The sequence below is a fragment of the Sus scrofa genome, chromosome 3 (genome assembly GCF_000003025.6).
Source record: "Sus scrofa isolate TJ Tabasco breed Duroc chromosome 3, Sscrofa11.1, whole genome shotgun sequence".
Lineage (NCBI taxonomy): Eukaryota > Metazoa > Chordata > Mammalia > Artiodactyla > Suidae > Sus > Sus scrofa.
The window spans coordinates 1624313-1645050 of record NC_010445.4 but is presented as its reverse complement, the minus strand read 5'-3'; positions in this window follow the sequence as shown (position 1 = coordinate 1645050).

The following is a 20738-nucleotide window of genomic DNA, read 5'->3' as shown; positions in this document are numbered from 1 at the left end:
ATTCTGGGGATCACGGTGGTTCGGCCCGCTCGGGGCTCCGCCCCCAGACGCGCTAAAGAGCGCGGGTCTCGGGAGCGGGGCGGGGTCAGCCGCTGGAGCGTGGGGCGGGGCGGAGCCGGACTCGGGGCGGGGCCTGGATCGGGGCGGCTAGTGGGCGGGGCCGGCTTTGTGGGCGGGCAAGAGGGCGTGGCCGGTGTGGCCCGCGCGGCCGCAGGCCGGGTCTCCGGAGGTGCGGGTGTGCGGCGCCTCTGGGTTAGGTTTGCTTCGTCTGGAAGGTAATCTCAATTCGCATCTTGTGTTTTGCTTGTTGCCGGGGGTGAGGGCCACCGCCCATTAATCATTTTATGAAAGAAGACGATGGCTGCTGCGATGGGGAATGGGGAGTTGGAATTTCACGGGGACCAAGTTTGATTTCGAGAAGGTGGATGGTGGTGGCGCATGCACGACACTGTGAATGTACTTACTGCCCCGAACTCTACACTGAAAAGTGGCCAAAATGGTTAATGGAATGTTGTGTATGTTTTACCACAGTTGAAAGGGAAAAAAAAAGAGGTGTTCCGGTTGTGGCGCCGCGAAACGAACCCGACTGGTATCCATGAGGACGCAGGTTCGATCCCTGGCCTCACTCAGGGGTTAACGATGCGGCGTTGCCATAAGCTGTGGTGTAGGTCGTAGACCCGGCTCGGATCTGGCCTTGCTGTGGCTGTGGTGAAGGCTGGCATCTGTAGCTCCGATTGGACCCCTGGCCTGGGAACCTCCATGTGCTGCCGGTGCAGCCCTTAAAGAAGAAAAAAGAGAAAAGAACCGGGGTTTTGGGTGCCGAGCACAGGTTCTGAATCCTCCTCTTCTTTCAGCCTTGTAACTTTGGGCACTGCTTGGCCTCTGGGCCTTGGCTTCCCCACCTGTAAAGTGAGAGGTAGCCTGTAAACCCGCTTCACAAAGACAAGGTAATTTCTCCTGGCCGTCCTCATTATCCTCCTAATTTCTAGGTTTATCTGCTGTTTTCATAGATGATTTGGGCACTGCCTGCCCTGTTGTTCTAGAATGTGCTATTGGTGGCAATGAGTGAATAAGAAAAAAATACAGACAAGTGTGAAAGCAGCTGACGGTAGCTGGGCAGCTACAGGTTTCTTAGGGAAGACTTCTGCCTGCAGGGGCGCAGGTGTTGCAAACAGTAGCCACTCATTACTGCTTCCCAGTGAAGGGACTTGTCATATCCTATCCTGTGGGTAAAATTATGGATGTGCTCACGATGCAGAAGCATATGTTTTTTCAAAATACATCTCTAAGTGTTCCAGGGAGAGCACGGAGACCCTCAGCGGTCCCTGCAAAGCCTGAGGGGGGCTGCGATTGATGTTCAGGGTGTCGGGGCTGCGTGGGAGGGGCTCTGTTTTGGGAACACAGTGGTGAGGAAAGAATGTATGACTCTTGCCGTCTTAGAATCACAGTGTGGTGGGGAAAACTTCCAGGACCGAAGCATCACAGAAGTCAGGGTAAAAGCGCATTTAAGTTAGGTTCGTAAATCCTTTGACACGCCTTCTAAAGCAGAAGCCAAACCTTGCTCCCCTCAATATGGGTGCCTCTGGTCACTTCTTTCTCTTTTTTGTCCGGCTTTTTAGGGCCTCCCCTGAGGCATATGAAGATTCCCAGGCCAGGGGTCGAAGTGGAGCTGCGGCTGCTGGCCTGCACCACAGCCACAGCAATGTGGGATCTGAGCGGCGTCTGCGACCTACACCCCAGCTCACGGCAGCACCAGATCCTTAACCCACTGAGCGAGGCCAGGGATTGAACCCACATCCTCACGGATGCCCGTCAGCTTCTTACTGCTGAGCCACCATGGGAACGCCATTAATCACGGATTTCAAATGCACAGGACGTGGCAGAAGTGATGCTCTGTGACTTCCACGTACAGGTCCTAAGAGTACGCTTCCACCTGGCTCTCTCGTGGCCCAGCACGTGGACTCCCGTGGGCATGGCCCTTGAGCGGCTGTGGTGAACTGCTCCATAAGTGTCAGTGAGGGAGTTCCTGTCGTGGCGCAGCAGAAAGGAATCCAGCTAGGAGCCATGAGGTTGTGGGTTCGATCCCTGGCCTTGCTCAGTGCGTTCAGGATCTGGTGTTGCTGTGAGCTGTGGTGTAGGTCACGGGTGCGGCTGGAGGGTGCGGCCCTAGAAGAACACACACAAAAAAGAAAGAAATGAAATGGGGTGATCAGCACGGGTCCTACACACGTTCAAAGGATAGTGAAGGAATATGATGAACAACCCCATGCCTACAAATTTGATAACTTGGGTCATTTGTTCAAAACCACTAACAAAACTGACGCAAGGTCAAGTAGGTCATGTAAACAGGCCTGTATTGATGAAAGTGTCTGAATCACTAAAGTTGGTCATCGTCCGAAAGAGAAAGCACCGGCCACACAGATGGTTTCGCTGGTGAATTCTCCTGAACACGGAAGAAAGAAATGATGCCAGTTCCCTGTAGTCTCTTCCAGAAAACAGAAGCAGGGGGAACACTTCCTCACGCATTCTGTGGGCCAGCATTCCCCTAATACCAGACCTGATAAATATAAGAAAGGAGGAGTTCCCGTTGTGGCTCAGGAGTTAAAGAACCCGACTGGTATCCACGAAGACTCGGGTTCAATCCCTAGCCTCGCTCAGTGGGTTAAGGACCTGGCGTTGCCGTGGCTGTGGTGTAGGCCGGCAGCTGTGGCTCCGATTCGACCCCTAGCCTGTGACTCTCCATAGGCCGCAGGTGCAGCCCTAAAAAGAAAAAAATGTACCAATAAATAAAAAGGGCTTGAGCATCTCTTCACAAAAGAAGCTAAGTCTCCAGCGAGCATCTGTCTGCACAGCTGCGAGCCATCATTAGTCATCGGGGAAAATCGCGTTAAAACCATGAAGAGGAGTTCCCGTCGTGGCGCAGTGGTTAACGAATTCAACTAGGAACCATGAGGTTGTGGGTTCGGTCCCTGCCCTTGCTCAGTGGGTTGACGATCCGGCGTTGCCGTGAGCTGTGGTGTAGGTTGCAGACGCGGCTCGGATCCCGCGTTGCTGCGGCTCTGGTGTAGGCCGGTGGCTACAGCTCCGATTCAACCCCTAGCCTGGGAACCTCCATATGCCACGGGAGCGGCCAAAGAAATAGCAACAACAACAACAAAAAAAGACAAAAAAGACAAAACAAACAAACAAACAAACAAAAAAACAAAAAACCACGAGGAGATTCCATCTAAATGGAGAAACTGACGCTGTCGTGCGTTGGCGAAGGTGTGAAGCATTTGGACCCCTCGTCCCTTGCTGGTTGGAAGGTGAAATGGCGCAGGCATGCTGTCGCTTTCGAAAGCTGGCACTTTCTGATAAAGTAACAAGAAACAGGCACGCAGAATACGTATTCCAAGTCCTGGCTGTCGGTCGTCTCCTAACTCGTCTCCAGTTGCAGCCACACTGACACTTCAGGACTGGAAGTCAGAGATCCCATCGTGACTCAGTGGAAACGAACCCGACTAGCGTCCACGAGGACGCTAGTGTCTGTGGTGTAGGCCGGTCGCTGTAGACCTGGAAACTTCCATATGCCTCAGGCTCGGCCCTAAAAAACATATATATATGTATATATATATATGTTTCTTTTTCGTCATGGTCTGTCCCAGCAGACTGGATATAGTTTCCCGTGCTGTGCAGTAGGACTTCATTTCCTAGCCCATCCAAATGTAATAGTTTGCATCTGCTGACCCCCCAAATCCCTCTCCGTCCCAGTCCCTCCCCCCTTGGCAACCGCAAGTCTGTTCTCCATGTCTGCATGTCAGTGAGTCTGTTTCTGTTTTGTAGATAGGTTCGTTGGTGTCGTATTTTAGATTCCACATGTAAGTGACATCATATGGTATTTGTCTTTGTCATTTTGACTTATTTCACTTAGTATGAGAATCTCTAGTTGCACCCATGTTTCTGCAAATGGCACTCTTTGGGGTTTTTATGGTTGAGGAGTATTCCATTGAATATATATACCACATCTTTTTTTTTTTTGTCTTTGTTTTTTTAGGGCTGCCCCCATAGCATATGGAGGTTCCCAGGCTAGGGGTCCAATGGAGCTGTAGCTGCCAGCCTACACCACAGCCACAGCAAGGTAGGATCTGAGCCACGTCTGTGACCTAACACCGCAGCTCATGGCAATGCCGGACCCTTAACCCACTGAGCGAGGTCAGGGATTGAACTCTCAACCTCATGCTTCCTAGTTGGATTCGTTTCTGCTGCGCCACGACGGGAACTCCTGTACCACGTCTTCTTAATCCAATCATCTGTTGATGGACATTTGGGTTGTTTCCATGTCTTGGCTGTTGTGAATAGTACTGCAGTGAACATGCGGGTGCATGGATCTTTTTGAATTATGGTTTAATCTGGATATATGCCCAGGAGTGGGACTGCTGGGGTCGTATGGCGGGTGGTTCTATGTCTAGTTTTCTGAGGACCCTCCATGCTGTTTTCCAGAGTGGTTGTACCAACTTAGATTCCCACAGCAGTGCGGGGGGGTTCCCTTTTCTCCACACCCTCTCCAGCGTTTGTTATTCGTGGACTTATTAATGATGGCCATTCTGACGGGTGGGAGGTGGTACCTCACTGTGGTTTTGATGTGCATGTCTCTAGTAATGCGTGATGGGAGCATCTTTTCATGTGCCTGCTGGCCTCTGATGGCCTGACTTTGGATATACGTACCAGCCCGCCTGCACTCACGGTTGTGGCTGAGAGGCACACTTGCTCCCGGCCGAGGCTGCGGAAGACTGGCCCGAGAGCCATCCTGAGGGACACAGCCGCGAGGTGTTAGCGAAGATGCAGGATGGCCCCATGTCGGGCGTCCTTGTCGGTGGTCCACGTGGGAAATGATGCCTCGTGTCTAACACAGGACGGAAAGGAGGCCAATAAAAGAGGGAAGGGAGGCGGGGAGAGGTCTTCCTGTTGGTCCTCCGGGGAGTGGGCAGCAGCCCCACTGCTGTGTTTAAAGTGCTGCGAGATGGGGAACCCCGGATCGAGGGGACGAGCCGTGTGCCAGACTCCGAGCCCGCGTCTGCGAACGGCTGGAGCGCGCATGGCCAGAGGGGCTTCGAGGCGTCCAGGGAGCCGTGGCCCGGTCAGGATGCAGGGCTGTCCTTGTCTCAGAGGTTATCCTCGCCGTGGCGGGTGCTGCTGACCTGGGGGGGGAGGAGTCCAAATGGTGCGGAAAGAAAATAAACGAAATCAACGCAGATTAGGAGGAAACTGAGAAACAGCAGGGTACAGTCCAAGTTTCTGTTTGCAGCATTGCTTGCGTGTGTGTTCGTTTGGAGAAGAGCTGGGTTTTCACAACAGATTTGCATCTTCTTCCTGCCTTTTCTATCAAGTTGGACGGAACGGGACCTCGGTGGGCAGAATCGTAGATGCTGCCTGTTCTCAGACCCTGGCCCTCAGGGAGCTGGAATTCCCCACACGTATGATTCTCATTGTTAAAACACCTGAAACCGTATGGAAATGGCATTAAATTTTATGTTTCTCATGCCCTGTCTTTCTTTACAGACGTATAATTTTACTGTATATATAGAAGACATTTTATTTTATGTAATATCATATCAATAAGAACATTTATGAATGACAACGTATATGCTTATTACAGTATTTCTAGTATTTAAGATACATTTTTAAAGTATATATAGAGAAAGTGCTATTATGGTAAATATATAGTATAGAGAGAGAACTATGAGGTTAAATGTAATACAGTAAAATACAGAGTAAATATATTTGTATATAAATTTGTAGATATACATTTTAATATTGTGTAGTATAAAATCCTATACGCAGTAAAATTATAAATCCGTAAAGAAAGACGAAGACATGGTAAACATAAAATAGATATATTTAGTGTGTATAGTATGAAAATACATATTTAGTGGGAGTTCATGTTGTGGCTCAGTGGTAACGGACCTGACTAGTATCCATGAGGATGTGGGTTTGATCCCTGGCCCCGCTCAGTGGGTTAAGGATCTGGCGTTGCAGCAAGCTGTCGTGTAGTTAGCAACGTGGCTCGGATCCTGTGTGGCTGTGGCTGTGGTGTAGGCCGGCAGCTGTCGCTCCGATTGGACCCCTCACCTGGGAACTTCCATATGCTTCAGGTGCAGCCCTAAAAAGCGAAAAGCAAAAGCAAAACTGAAAAAGCCACCATATTTCGTATACAGATTTACAGTAATGTGTATTCCCAAACAACATAATGCGCGTTCGTGAGCCTTCTTCGTAGGTACAACTGTGGGATTTGCACTTTTTTCCCATTATGTTTATAACATTACTCATTTTCACGTACGAAGCTCTATAGCTCATTCATTTTCTCTGCTGAATAGCGTTCCGCTGTGGACTCCACCCCAGCTTCCTTATCCATGGTCTGGCTGATGGAAACGTGGTGGGTCCCAGTCTTTTCGGTAAGGCGGACGGTGCTGCTGGGGCCGTTCCCATACACGTGGAAGGGTTTACCTGAAGGCGCGTGACCTCCCTAAGGCTGGGAAGGATGGTTCCAGGGGAAGGGCCTCTTCAGTTTCACGAGATGCGGGAGGGTAGCCAGGTCAGCTTTTTCCCGTAGAGCCCTCAGAGGAAAGCTTCCGCCGTCGCTGTGTGTGAATCGGAAATTCTTTAGAGTGCTGCTGCTGTCAGTAGGCTGTCTCGGGAGGTGCCGCTGGGGCTCAGTGGGTTGCAAGAACCCGACTAGTCAATCCCGTGGGGCTGCTTTTTCATGCCTTTGCCTTTTCGAATTCCTGACTTAGTGGGAAGCCAAGGATGCACCTTTCTCTCTGATGAATTTCTCAGTCATTTCTCCTGAATGTTGTGTCTGAACAGGGTTGAGAGATAGAGGGACTCCACAGGTCAAATATGGCCTGCCAGGTTTTTTATTTTTTTAATTAAAAAAAATTTTTTTAATTTTTGCATTTTGCTAGGGCCGCACTTGTGGCATATGGAGGTTCCCAGGCTAGGGGTCCAATTGGAGCTGTAGCTGCCGGCCTACACCACAGCCACAGCAACGTAGGATCCGAGCCATGTCTGTGACCTACACCACAGCCACAGCAATGTCAGATCTGAGCCACGTCTGTGACCTACACCACAGCCATGGCAACGCCGGATCCTTAACCCACTGAACGAGGCCAGGGATCGAACCCTCAACCTCATGGTTCCTAGTCGGATTCATTTCCGCTGCGCCAGACAGCGTCACCTTCTGGAGAGGACACATTTGAGCTGAGACCTGGGCAGCGGGCCTGGGGCTGTGTGGGCAGATTGGTGCCCGGAGCCCGGAGCCCGGAGCACGGAGCCCAGAGCCCGGAGCCGGGAGGAGGGGTTTCGCTGGATCGTGGGAAGAATTCGGGTCTGTGGAAAACCAAGTCGCCTGCAGGTGGCGCCCTGGGCCCACCCTTTCAGTCCATCCTGTGGGGCTGCTTTTTCATGCCTTTGCCTTTTCGAATTCCTGACTTAGCGGGAAGCCCAGGAAGCACCTTTCTCTCTGATGAATTTCTCAGTCACTTAACCTGAATGTTGCGTCTGAACAGGGCTGAGAGACAGAGGGACTCCACAGGTCCACTATGGCCCAAATCCCCCGAACCTCCTCCCCTGCCTTGCCCAGGCCCACCTGGGCCTTCCCGCAGGGCTCACTCATCCTCAGTGTTCACCCTCTTCAGACGGGGCTGTGTCAGGACTCAGCCCCTGCTTAGCTGCAGGAGCTCCTGGGTGAGTTGTTCACCTTCTCTGAGCTGCTTCCTCCCAGTGAACGAGGGCCGTAACCCTGACTTTGGAACAAGGTCCGGGGCCATGGAGCGGGCAGGGTCTCTGCCTCGGTCCTGGCTGTGCCCCGCGGTAACTGAGCCCAGCGGCCAGGCACTGTTGTTAGGACCCGCTTAGTCCCCAGGACAACCCCAGAGACAGGCATGCTGGTCTCTTGGGGGGGGTGGGCTGGAGGTGTTCGGGTCAGCCCGAGGCCAGAGGCCAAGCTCCACCTGATTGTGTTGGGCCATCTCCCTTTTTAATTTTTTTATACTTTTTTTTTTTTTTTGTCTTTTTGCTATTTCTAGGGCCGCTCCCGCAGCATATGGAGGTTCCCAGGCTAGGGGTCCAATTGGAGCTGCAGCCACTGGCCTACGCCAGAGCCGCAGCAACGCGGGATCCGAGCCGCGTCTGCAACCTACACCACAGCTCACGGCAACACCGGATCGTCAACCCACTGAGCAAGGGCAGGGACCGAACCCGCAACCTCATGGTTCCTAGTTGAATTCGTTAACCACTGCGCCACGACGGGAACTCCCTTATTTTTCTTTTTTAGGGCCTCACCTACAGCGTATGGAGGTTCCCAGGCTAGGGGTCGAATCAGAGCTGCAGCTGCTGGCCTCCACCACAGCCACAGCAACACCAGATCCGAGCTGCATCTGCGACCTTCACCACAGCTCGCGGCAAGGCCGGTTCCTTAACCCATTGAGCAGGGCCAGGGGTTGAACCCTCGTCCTCTTGGATGCTGGTCAGGTTCTTTTTTGCTGTGTCACACGGAGAGTCCCCATCTCCCTTTTTTTGGAGATGAATGCCCTCCCTGGAGTCCTTCCTGAAAAGGGGTGATGAGATTGGAAAGTGATGCTCTCTGGGTCCGTCAGCAGGAGGGAAGACTTGGGGTGAAGAAAAGTACTTCTCTGGAACTGTGTCACCCCCTCCTTGGCCAGTGTGTCGTAATGATCAAGAGTGCTTAGGGGGTCCCGCCGAGGTGCAGCGGAAGCGAATCCGACTAGGAACCCTGAGGTTGCGGGTCGGATCCCTGGCCTCACTCAGGGGGTTATGGTTCTGGCGTTGCCGTGAACTGTGCTGTAGGTCACAGACAGGGCTCGGATCTGGCGTGGCTGTGGCTCTTCTGTCGGCCGGCAGCTGTGGCTCTGATTAGACCCCTAGCCTTGGAATCTCCATGTGCTATAGGTGCGGCCCTAAAAGGACAAAAGACAAAAAACAAAAAACATAAACAGTGCTTAGATTGGAGTTCCTGTCATGGCTCAGCGGAAAGGAATACAACTGGCATCCATGAAGACACAGGTTCTATCCCTGGCCTCGCTCGGTGGGTTAAGGATCCGGCATTGCCGCTGCAGCTCTGATTCAACCCCTAGCCTGGGAACTTCCATATGCCGCATGAGCGGCCCTATAAAGCAAAAAAAGCAAAAAAAAAAAAAAAAGAGTGCTGAGATTTATTGAGCACCTCTTATGAGCCAGGCACTGCCTTAGGTACTTTATAAACATTATCTCATTTAATCTTTCAGCATTTTTTAACTTAAAGTACAGAGTAGTATACAAACACCCATTTACCTATGTCCAGATTTTTAAATGTGCATATTTTGCCATATTTTCCCCAGTATTTTTCTTTTTAAGGGAAAAAAATTCCAAGTCTCTCTCTCTCTTTTTTTTTTTTTTGCTTTTTAGGGCTGCAATAGCAGCACATGGAGGTTCCCAGGCGAGGGGAGGGGTCCAGTGGGAGCTACCGCTGCTGGCCTACACCAGAGCCACAGCAACCCCAGATCTGAGCCGCATCTGTGACCTACATCACAACTCATGACAACGCTGGATCTTAACCCACTGAGCGAGGCCAGGGATTGAACCCACAACCTCATGGCTTCTAGTTGGATACATTTCCACTGCACCACAACGGGAACTCCAGATTCCAAGTTTCTTGATCTCTCCTAAATTTCGTTTTTTTTTTTTTTTTTTTTTTTTTCGGTCTTTTTGCCTCTTCTAGGGCTGTACCTGCGGCATCTGGAGGTTCCCAGGCTAGGGGTCTAATCAGAGCTACAGCTGTCGGCCTACACCACCGCCACAGCCACAGCAATGTGAGATCTGAGCCGCATCTGTGACCCACACCACAGCTCACGGCAACGCCGGATCCTTAACCCACTGAGCAAGGCCAGGGACCAAACCTGCAAACTCATGGTTCCTCGTTGGATCGTTAGCCACTGAGCCACGCCGGGGACTCCTCTCCTAAATTTCATCTTCTGCCCCTCCTCAGAAGAAGCTTGGTGTATCCATAAATAATACATACATTGTTTGATATCTTTTAATGAATTCTTTATTGATTTAATTGTGGATTCGCATGCAGTTGCAAGAAATTGAACACTTTGGCCAGTTTCCCCTCATGAGGCAAAGTGGTGTGGTGTCACAGCCAGGGTGTAGACATGGACACACACGTCCTCAGGTGTGTTTGTGTGTCACGTCTTTCAATGGACACCAGTGCTTCACCATATGCATATCCTTCTGCAGCGTCCTTTTTCACCCAAAATGATATTTTCAAGATCCGTCCATGTCGGGAGGACATTCTGTTCTAGTTCCTACACTGTGTGAATACACAGCAATTGATGATTCATTTCGCATCGACATCCAAGTAGCTTTTGGCTCTTTCGGTTGGTGTTGGTGTTATAAATAGTGCTGCCATGCAGAGACTTGTGCTTGTCACCCCCGGCTGTAGTTGAGAGAATGTGACGAGAGGTGAAATTTCCGGGTCGTGAGGTAGCTGCATTCTGATTATTAGACATTAATGAAGTGTCCTCCAATTCGTACGCCTTCCAGCTGCGCGCGAGTCCTTTGGTTCTCATGTCCTGTATGTGAAAGCCTCTCTCCCTCACTGTTGTTTGAATTTGCATTTTCCCGATGTAAGTAGATTTCCGATTTAAGCAGAAAAGGAAATTATTAAAAGCAGCTAAAACTGGAGTTCCCACGTGGCTCAGTGGTCAGTGCACCCAACTAGCATCCATGAGGACGTGGGTTTGATCCCTGGCCTCGCTCCGTGGGATAAGGATCCTGCGCTGCTGTGAGCTGTGGTGTGGGTCACAGACATGGCTTGGATCTGGCGTGGCTGTGGCTGTGGCTGTGGCTGGAGGCTACAGCTCCAATTCAACCCCTAGCCTGGGAACCTCCATATGCTTCGGGTGTGGCCCTCAAAGGACAAAGAGATAAAAAAATGAATGAATGAATGAATGAATGAGCGAAAGAATCTAGAACCTCCAGGAGGGTAGGAGACCAGGCTCAAAGACAGAAATGTGCAGGTGGTACCAGGAGCTGGCGGCGAGAACAGAGTGAAGACAACACGGGGTCCAGGTGTGAGCGCTCGCACCCCAGCACCACTGGCAGCAGCCCCCCCTTCCAGTCCCCTGCCTGGGTGCTGGTGGGGGCCCACAGCCTCCACACCCCTTGGGCATGAGTTATCGCCGCTGTGGAGGCTGCTCTGCTTGGGACCCCGACTTCGCATCAGCCTGGCTGTCCAGCTGGGACTGAGTGTCTGGCATGTGGCCCTCCGTGGTGGGACGAAATGGTCAAAGGAGGGAAGTCCTCGAACACCGAAAGCACGGTTCAGGGGCGGAATGGCCAAAAAATGACAGGCGTCCGGTGTGTGTAATTGACAGTAAGCTGAACGTCTGGTGTGTGATCTTGAGCCACTTGCACTGAGTCGTGGGTACATGTCCTTCGCCTCCTCTGGGCGGCTCGTCTGTTCCGCATGGAAGTCAGTGAGTTCTTTATAAAATTCTGCAAGACGGTCTTTCAGCCTTTGGTCTGTGTTCAAGTATGTTCTTCGCGGCTGGGCTGCATTTTTTCACCTTGTTCCTGTCGTCTTTTGTCACACAGGTTTGACCTGCTGATGCCTGTCAGTGTTTGCACCAGTAAATAAAATATCAATATTTGTCTTTATTACGCGGGTTCTGAGCAGCTCTGGTTTGAGAACATGGCCAGATAGGTTGCTGGGATCCACACGTCCATTGAAAACAACTAAAGTGCTGGATAAAATGGAAAAACGATCCGAGGCACGCATTCAAGTCAATCTTTATCACCTTGTCATAAGGGTAATACCTCGGAGCTCCCATCGTGGCTCAGCGGAAACGAATCTGACTGGCATCCGTGAGGACGAAGGTTCGATCCCTGGCCTTGCTCAGGGGGTTAAGGATCTGGCGTGGCTGTGGCTGTGGTGTAGGCTGATGACGACAGCTCCGATTCGACCCCTAGCCTGGGACCCTCCGTATGCTGCGGGTGTGGCCCTGAAAAGAAACAAAAAAAGATACTAAAGGACTGGTACAAATAAAGAGTTAAAATCACTGTAAGTAGGAGTTCCCGTCGTGGCTCAGTGGTTAAGGAATCCGACTAGGAACTATGAGGTTGCGGGTTCGATCCCTGGCCTTGCTCAGTGGGTTAAGAAGCCAGTGTTGCCGTGAGCTGTGGTGTAGGTCGCAGATGCGGCTCGGATCCCGTGTTGCTTTGGCTCTGGCGTACGCTGGTGGCTACGGCTCCGATTGGACCCCTAGCCTGGGAATCTCCATATGCCTCGGTAGCGGCCCTAAAAAAGGCAAAAAGGCAAAAACAAAAAAAAGCACTGTAAGTAAATTAAAATCTAAGAAGAGCATTGAGGGCTTCTGCCAACCTGGGTGGACCCAGCTCAGGTGACAGCCTCATAATACATGAAAGACGTTAAAAGGCCAGGGTCTGTACAGTGTTGGGAAGATAAAAGAAAGCCACTGTCCCTTAAACCTGGGACCCCAAAGGCTACGAGGTATATCCTCAGGGTAAGAGGTAGCAGAATTAAATTTGCGCATGCCCACCACAGCAGGGAAATACAAGGAGGAACAGAGCTGGAGCGGGAGTCCCTGGTGCCTTCAGCATCCCCTGTTGTCAGTGCCGTGGCGTGGGTTCAATCCCTGGCTCCAGAACGTCCACCTGGGCAGAGCCAAAAGAAAAAAAAGAAAAAGGCCTGGAGGTCAGAAGTCTCTTCTCTGAGCCACTGCAACAGGAAAGCTGCCCCCATGGACCTGTAGCCCAGACAGAATCACAGAACCTTCAGCTTCAACTGCAAAGTGTGCTCAGACTGGTAGTTTGCTTAGAGGCAAAGGTAAATTCTTATTGTCTTTTTTTTTTTAAAGTCGTAAAGGCGTTTACTCTGTTCTAACATCCAGAAGTGACCCGTTAGCTAATTAATCTTCATATTTTCTCGTGTGTGCATTTAGGATTATACCTTTATCTTTAAACATTGCCTTGCCTATATCTCTTAAGCTCTGATATGTCAATTCCAAAAAAAAAAAAATCCGTATTTCATGATGAATTATTGTACACATTTCCACTTATATAGGCAAACTTTTGGCTAGCAGTTAATAATTTTTATTGAGGTGTAGTTTATATAAAGTTTACGTACACGTCTTAGGTTTTTTGTTCTGTTTTGCTTTTGGGGGCCACACCCACGGCATATGGAGGGTCCCAGGCTAGGGGTCAAATTGGAGCTCCAGCTGCCGGCCTGCCCCACAGCCACAGCCACGTGGGATCCGAGCCGCATCTGCGACCTACACCCCAGCTCTCGGCAACGCCAGATCCTTACCCCACGGAGCGAGGCCAGGGATCGAACCTGCGTCCTCATGGTTCCTCGTCAGATTTGTTTCCGCCGCGCCTCGACGGGAGCTCCCATAGTATCTTATGTACTGGAGCCGGAAGGACTTTGACAGATGCGTGCACTAGTGTCCTTGACGCCGGTGCTTAGGAGATTTGCATCACCCCGCAGAATTCTCCCTGCTCTTTTCCATAGTAGGCAACCACTCTTCTTCTGTTTTTCAAATCCGTGGTTTCTCATCACAAGGGAAAAAAAAAACCCTTTTTCCTGTTTCTTTAATTTTATGTCTAAATGGGATGATGGCTGTTCGTTAATATTGGGGTTATCGGAGTGCCCGCTGTCTCTCAGTGGGAACGAACCCACGAGGATGCGGGTTTGATGTTTGGTCCCACTCCGTGGGTTAAGGATCTGGCGTTGCTGTGGCTGCGGTGCAGGCGGGCAGCTGCAGCGATTCAACCCCTGGCCGGGAACGCCCATGTGCTGTGGGTGTGGGCCTGAAAAGAAAAAGAAGATTTTGTGGTTATCATGTCATTATGTATGGAAGTCAAATCATTACCCTGCGTACCTTAAACTTACCCAGCCCCACATGTCCCTTGTGTCTCAGTAAAGCGGAAAGGAACAGAAAAGGACAGACAGCCCTCTCTGCAGCACGGACTGACCCCGGCAGCTTTCCTGCAGATCAGTTGACTGTGAATGAGTGGGTTAAGTTCTGGGCTCTCTTTGCAGCTCCATGGACCGAGTTGTGATTCGTCCCGACGATCCCACATTCCCTTGTCTGCTGCAGCTTTAGGCAGATCCCGAGGTCAGGCAGCGGGGGTCCTCCGGCCTTGCTCTTCTTCTTCCAAGCTGTGTTGATTATCTTAGCGTCGCGTTTCCCTATACGTTTTATAATTAGCATAAACATTTCTATGAAGAAAAGCTTCCCGGGATTAGGATTGGAGAAATATTGAGGCTCTAGATCAATTTGGAAAGAACTGACATCCTAACCGTGTGTCCATATAAATATTTAGCTCTTCTTTTTATTTTATCTTTTATTTTATTTTTGTCTTTTTAAGCCCACACCCGGAGCATGTGGAGGTTCCCGGGTTAGGGGTCGAATCGGAGCTGTAGCTGCCAGCCTACACTACAGACACAGCAACGCTGGATCCGAACCACGTCTGCGACCTACAGCACAGCTCACGGCAACACCAGATCCTTAACCTACTGATTGAGGCCAGGGATCGAACCTGCAACCTCATGGTTCCTAGTCGGATTCGTTAACCCCTGAGCCATGACGGAAACTCCAATATTTACCTCTTCTTTAATTACCCTCAGCGATAATCGGGAATAGTTTTCGTTGTAGAGGTGTTGCCCATATCTTTTAAAATGTATCCCTATTGCAAATTGTCAATCACCTATACTTCCATAAAACTTAAAAAAAATGAGGAGTTCCCTGGTGGCTCAGCAGCTTAAGAATTCAATATTGCCACAGATGCGGCTCTGGTGGCAGCTGCCAGACAGGTTTTTGTTTTTTTTTTTCCCCCCACTTTTTAGCGTTGCACCCACCACATATGAAAGTACCCAGCCATGGTTGAATCAGAGCTGCAGCTGCTGTTCTACGCCATAGCTTCAGCAACGGCAGATCCGAGCCGCGTCTGTGACCTATACCACAGCTCATGGCAATGCCGGATCCTTGACCCACTGAGTTTGCCCTGGGATCGAACCTGCATCCTCATGGATCCTAGTTGGGTTCTTTAACCACTGAATTACAAAGGGAACTCCCTGTAGTACAGGTTTGATCCCTGGCCTGGGAACTTTCACATGCTGCAGGTGTGGCCAAAAAAGTTTTTTTATCCCTAAATATTTCTTTTTTGTGTGTATTACTGGGATTTTTTTTGGCCACACCCATGGCTTGTGGAAGTTCCAGGGCCAGGGATTGAACCCGTGCCACAGCAGCAACCCGAGCCACTGCCAGATCCTTAACTGGTGTGCCACAGGGGAAATCCACCTTATCATATTCTTTTTTTCAAAACTGTATTTACTTGGAGTCCCCGTCCTGGCTCAGTGGTTAGCGAATCTGACTAGGAACCATGAGGTTGCGGGTTCGATCCCTGGCCCTGCTCAGTGGGTTAAGGATCTGGCGTTGCCGTGAGCTGTGGTGTAGGTTGCAGACACGGCTCAGATCCTGAGTTGCTGTGGCTGTGGGGTAGGCCAGTGGCTACAGCTCCGATTAGACCCCTAGCCTGGGAACCTCCATATGTTGTGGGAGCGGCCCAAGAAATGGCAAAAAGACAAAAAAAAAATTGTATTTACTTTTAAAAATTTATTTTGTATTATAGTTGATTTACAATGTTCTGTCAGTTTTTGCTGTAGAGCAAAGTGACCCAGCTATATATATACACACACTTACACATTCTTTTTCTCCCATTAACCTCTATCACGTTCTATCACAAGTGACTGTATAGAATTCCCTGTGCTGTACAGCAGGATCTCATTGCTTGTCCATTCCAAATGCAATAGTTTGCATCTACTAACCCCCAAACTTCTAGTCCATCCCACCCCCTCCCCTTCCTCTTGGCAGCTACGAGTCTGTTCTCCATGTCCGTGAGTTTGCTTCTTTTCTGTAGAAAGGTTCATATGTGCCAAATACTTGATTCTGGATATACGTGGTATCATGGTATTTGTCTTTCTCTGACTTATTTCACTTAATGTGAGAGTCTCTGGTTCCATCCACGTTGCTGCAGAGATCTGGAGTTCCCCGGCGCTCTTGGTCCCTGAGATCTGGAGTTCCCCGGCGCTCTTGGTCCCTGAGACCTTGAGTCCCGCGCTCTTGGTCCCTGAGACCTTGAGTCCCCCGGCTCCCACCTTTACTTAAGATAAATGTCTCTGTGTCTTGTTTTATGTTAACTATTTTTCCTTAAGTTCCATAGCACCCGTTCTTCCCCATCCTGCTGAGCTGGCCCCGGCAAGTGGATGGAACCAGAGAGTCTCTGGTTCCATCCACGTTGCTGCAAATGGCATTATTTTGTTCTCTTCATGGCTGAGTAGTATTCCATCGTGTATATGTACCACATCTTCTTAACCCATTCATCCATCCATCTGTTGATGGACAGTTGGGTTGTTTGGCTGTTGTGTCTTGGTTCTTGTGAATAGTGCTGCAGTGGACATAGGGGTGCAAGTGTGTGTATCTTTTTCAATGAAAGTTTTGTCCAGATAAATGCCCGGGAGTGGAATTTCTGGGTCATATGGTGGTTCTCTATTTAGTTTTTTTTTTTGAGGAACCTCCATACTGTTTTCCATAGTGGTTGTGCCAATTTACTTTCCCACCAACAGTGAAGGAGGGCACCCTTTTCTCCACACCCTCTCCAGCGGTTTTTATTTGTAGATTTGTTAATGATGGCCCTTCTGACCTGGTGTGAGGTGGTACCTCATTGTAGTTTTGATTTGCATTTCTCTAATAAGCAGTGATGTTGAGCATTTTTTCGTGTGCCTTTTGGCCATCGTGTTATCATGTTCTTAATGAGCAGATGCTTTCCTGTTTGTTTGCATGCTTTCCCAGGTCTGCTTCATCCTTCTGCCAGGCCTCCAGGGCCGGGTGGAGGGTGGAGCGTGGGAGGGGGCGTGTGGCCTCCTTCCCCAGCATTTGCTATCTCAGGTCCAGTATCGAGAGCATTCAGTCTTTTGTCCTCCTGGCCCGGAGTCTTTTTGCCACTTCTCGGGCCATTCCTGCAGCATATGGAGGTTCCACATCTGTGACTTACGGAGGTTCCCAGGCTAGGGGTCGAATCAGAGCCACAGCTGCTGGCCTGCGCCACAGCCACAGCCACGCAGGATCTGAGCCACGTCTGCGACCCACACCACAGCTCACGGCAACGCCAGATCCTTAATCCAAGGAGCAAGGCCAGGGATCGAACCCGCAGCCTCATGGTTCCCAGTCAGATTTGTTAACCACTGAGCCACGACAGAAACTCCCACTCCTGGTTTTTTGAAGATACCTTTCTGCCAGTGAGGAAGTTCCGTTCCATTGCTAGTTTGCTGAGAGTGATGTCATGAACGGATGCCGACGCTTTTCAAAGGCTTTTTGTGCTTGTTATGGAAATGAGCATATGGATTTTCTCCTTTGCTCTGTGGGGGTGGTGTTATGGGTTGAACTGTGTCTCCCAAGGAGATGTGTTGAAGTCCTACCCCTCATTACCTAAGAATGTGACCTTATTGGGAAGGGGGTCTTGCAGAAATAATTAAGATGAGGTCATTAGGGTGGGTGCCAGCCCAACATGACTGATGGCCCTCTAAGAAAAAGAAAATGCCAGGAGTTGCCTTTGTGGCTCAGCAGTTAATGAGCCCAGCTAGGATCCATGAGGATGCGGGTTCGATCCCTGGCCTTGCTCAGTGGGTTAAGGATCCGGCCTTGCCGTGAGCTCTGGTATAGGTCACAGACACGCTCGGATCCCGTGTTGCTGTGGCTGTGGTGCAGGCTGGCAGCTGTATCTCTGATGCCACTCCTAGCCTGGGAACCTCCACAGGCCTCAGGTGCGGCCCTAAAAAAAAAAAAAGGAAAAAAAAAGCAAAAAGAAAATGCCTTGTGAAGACAGATGCCTCCGGAAGACAGCCACGTGACAGTGGAGGTAGGGACTGGTGTGCCGTATCCTCAGGCTGAGGAAAGGGCTTCCGGCAACACCGGGAGCTGGAAGAGGCATCCTCGTGGGTGCTAGTTGGGTTCTTAACCCACTGAGCCACAGTGGGAACTCCTTTTTTTTTTTTTTTTTTTTTTGCCCCTTCTAGCGTCTAAAGGCTACTGGCATCCCTTGGCTCATGCTGTATTCATTCCATCTGTGCCTTCAACCTCACGGGGGCTTCACTCTCACTTTGACCTCTTGAACAGTCCCTCCGAGACAGCACCCTTATAATTACCATGGACCCACCTGGAGAACTCAGGATACTCTCCCCATCTCAAGATCCTTAGCTTTGTACATCTGCAGAGTCCGCTTATTCTTCAAGGGGTCCTTCCTCTGTCTATCACAGTCCACCCGACGGCCCCCAAAGATTCACCTCCATTCAACATGCAAAGTATACTCCTTCCATCCTAGCATCCCCCAAAGTCTCAGCCCTTTATAGCATCGACTCAAAGTCCAAAAATCTTGCCTAAACCTCATTAGCTCAGAAGTCACAAATCTCCTGCTATGAATAATGTAAATCAGGTTGTGGGTGAGACTCTGTGTGTCATTCTTCCCGAGGCAAAGCTCCTTGTCATCTGTGCCCCTAGAAAATAAGTGATCTCATTCCAGACGACGAGGGCGAGCGAGGTTTAGGAGACATTCCTTGTCAAAAAAAGGAGAAAACGGAAGGGAAAAGCAGTCGCAGCCTCAAGCGACTCTGAAATCCCATGGAGCAAAGTCAGCCCATGTAAGGCCTCAGAATTAGCCTCTGTGGCTTCATGTTCTGCCCCCTGGACCAGCGGCTCCACCCTGAGTCTTCTTCCTTTTTCAGCAAGGGTCGCACATGTTTGCAGCTGAGTAGCAGGGAGTCTGTGTCCTGCCTGTCGGATTTTGAGGTTGGATAGACTTCTTCCATTTCATCTTTGTCTCTGAACGTCCAGCAGCCCCTGTTTCTGCCGATGAACATGCTGTGAAACCTTGTGGACCGCCCACCTGTGTCACTGGGTAAAAGCTTCGTCCACAGGTCTTTCCTCCATCTTTATTTTTTGCTTCTAAAGGAGTGGCGCACAGCTCATCTCTTCACAGAGTTCTCTGCTTGGAATTTCCTCTGTGGTGCATCGGGATCAGTGGTGTCTGCAGCGCTGGGACCCAGGTTCCATCCCCGCTTTGGCATCAGGAGTTAAAGGATCAGCGGCAGCTGTGGTTCGGATCTGATCTCCTGGGCTAGAATTCCATATGCCAAGGGGTGGCCAAAAAAGAATGAGAATGAGCCCCCTGCATCACCCAGCAAAGTGACCTTTTGTGCCACGCCCTTGGCTTTCTCTCCAAAGCACACTTTCCTGACGTTTTTTTTTCTGTTTTGGCTTTTTGCCTTTTCTAGGGCTGCTCCCGCGGCATGTGGAGGTTCCCAGGCTAGGGGTCTAATCCAAGCTGCAGCTTCCGGCCTACGCCACGGCCACAGCAACGCAGGATCCGAGCCGCGTCTGCGACCTACACCACAGCTCTCGGCAACACCACATCCTTAACCCAGGGACCGAGGCCAGGGATGGAACCCGCAACCTCATGGTTCCTCGTTGGATTTGATTCTGCTGCGCCAGGCCGGGAACTCCTCTCCTGACACCTTTTGTGATCGGGATGGGTTCCTTGGTCTGCAGCCGAAGGATGCAGTTTAGCCGAGCGTTCTGTCAGCCTGTAACGAGATCCTTCTTCCGTAGGCTTTCCAATCACACGTTCCGCGTTTCCCGCAGAGCCTCAGCAGAAGTGCCTTTCCTGTCTCCCAACAGCCTGTTGATGACAGTTTCAGACGTGTACGTTAAGATGCTAATTTCGGATGCTGCTCTAAGAGGACGGAGGTTTCTTTACCTGGGTCATCAGGGCTGTGAACATCCGTGTGTCGTATGTCGCCGAACAAGCGCCTCAGGGCAGTCAAGGGGTTTGCATTCGTGCTTCTCCAGATTCTTCCAGGTTCTACCCACCACGTCACCCCCAGGCCAATTCCATGTTTTTAGGGATTTGTCACGGCAGCACCCCACTTCCCAGTGCCCGTCTCAGTGGTTTGTGCTGTTTCGTTGCAGCGTGGCCATCTATTGTGTGACTCTAGCAATATGTTCACACAGTCTGTTTTTCATAGATGTTTGGGTTACTTTCACTTTTGAGCTATTTGAATGTGGCTTCTAGAAATAAGTCTTTTTTGGTGGACATATGCTTTTCTTTCTGTTGGGCAAATATTTAGGAGTGAGATTGCCGCAAGGGTTATTCTTTTGCCACTCCTCGTCTGCTGCACACAGCCAGCTTTGGTGCTGCTTCTAAGGGCTGGTAGCTCATCGCTTGGTTAACTCTGATCTTATCTAGGAAGTTCAGGTCCCTTTCACACTTGCTGGGACCTAAGCCTTCCTCTCCTCGTGCCTTAACCCAAGTTCCCACGGCATTTATTATTTTTCATTTTTTTATTGTTGTGGTTGTTTGTCTTTTCAGGGCTACACCCTCGGCGTATGGAGGTTCCCAGGCTAGGGGTCCGATCGGAGCTGTAGCCGCCAACCTACGCCAAAGCCACAGCAACACAGCATCCAAGCCACGCCTGCGACCTACACCATAACTCATGGCAACACCAGATCCTGAATCCATGGAGCGAGGCCAGGGATCGAACCCACAACCTCATGGTTCCTAGTTGGATTCAATTCCATTGTGCCATGGCGGGAACTCCATATTATTTCTGAAAGCTCATTGAATGA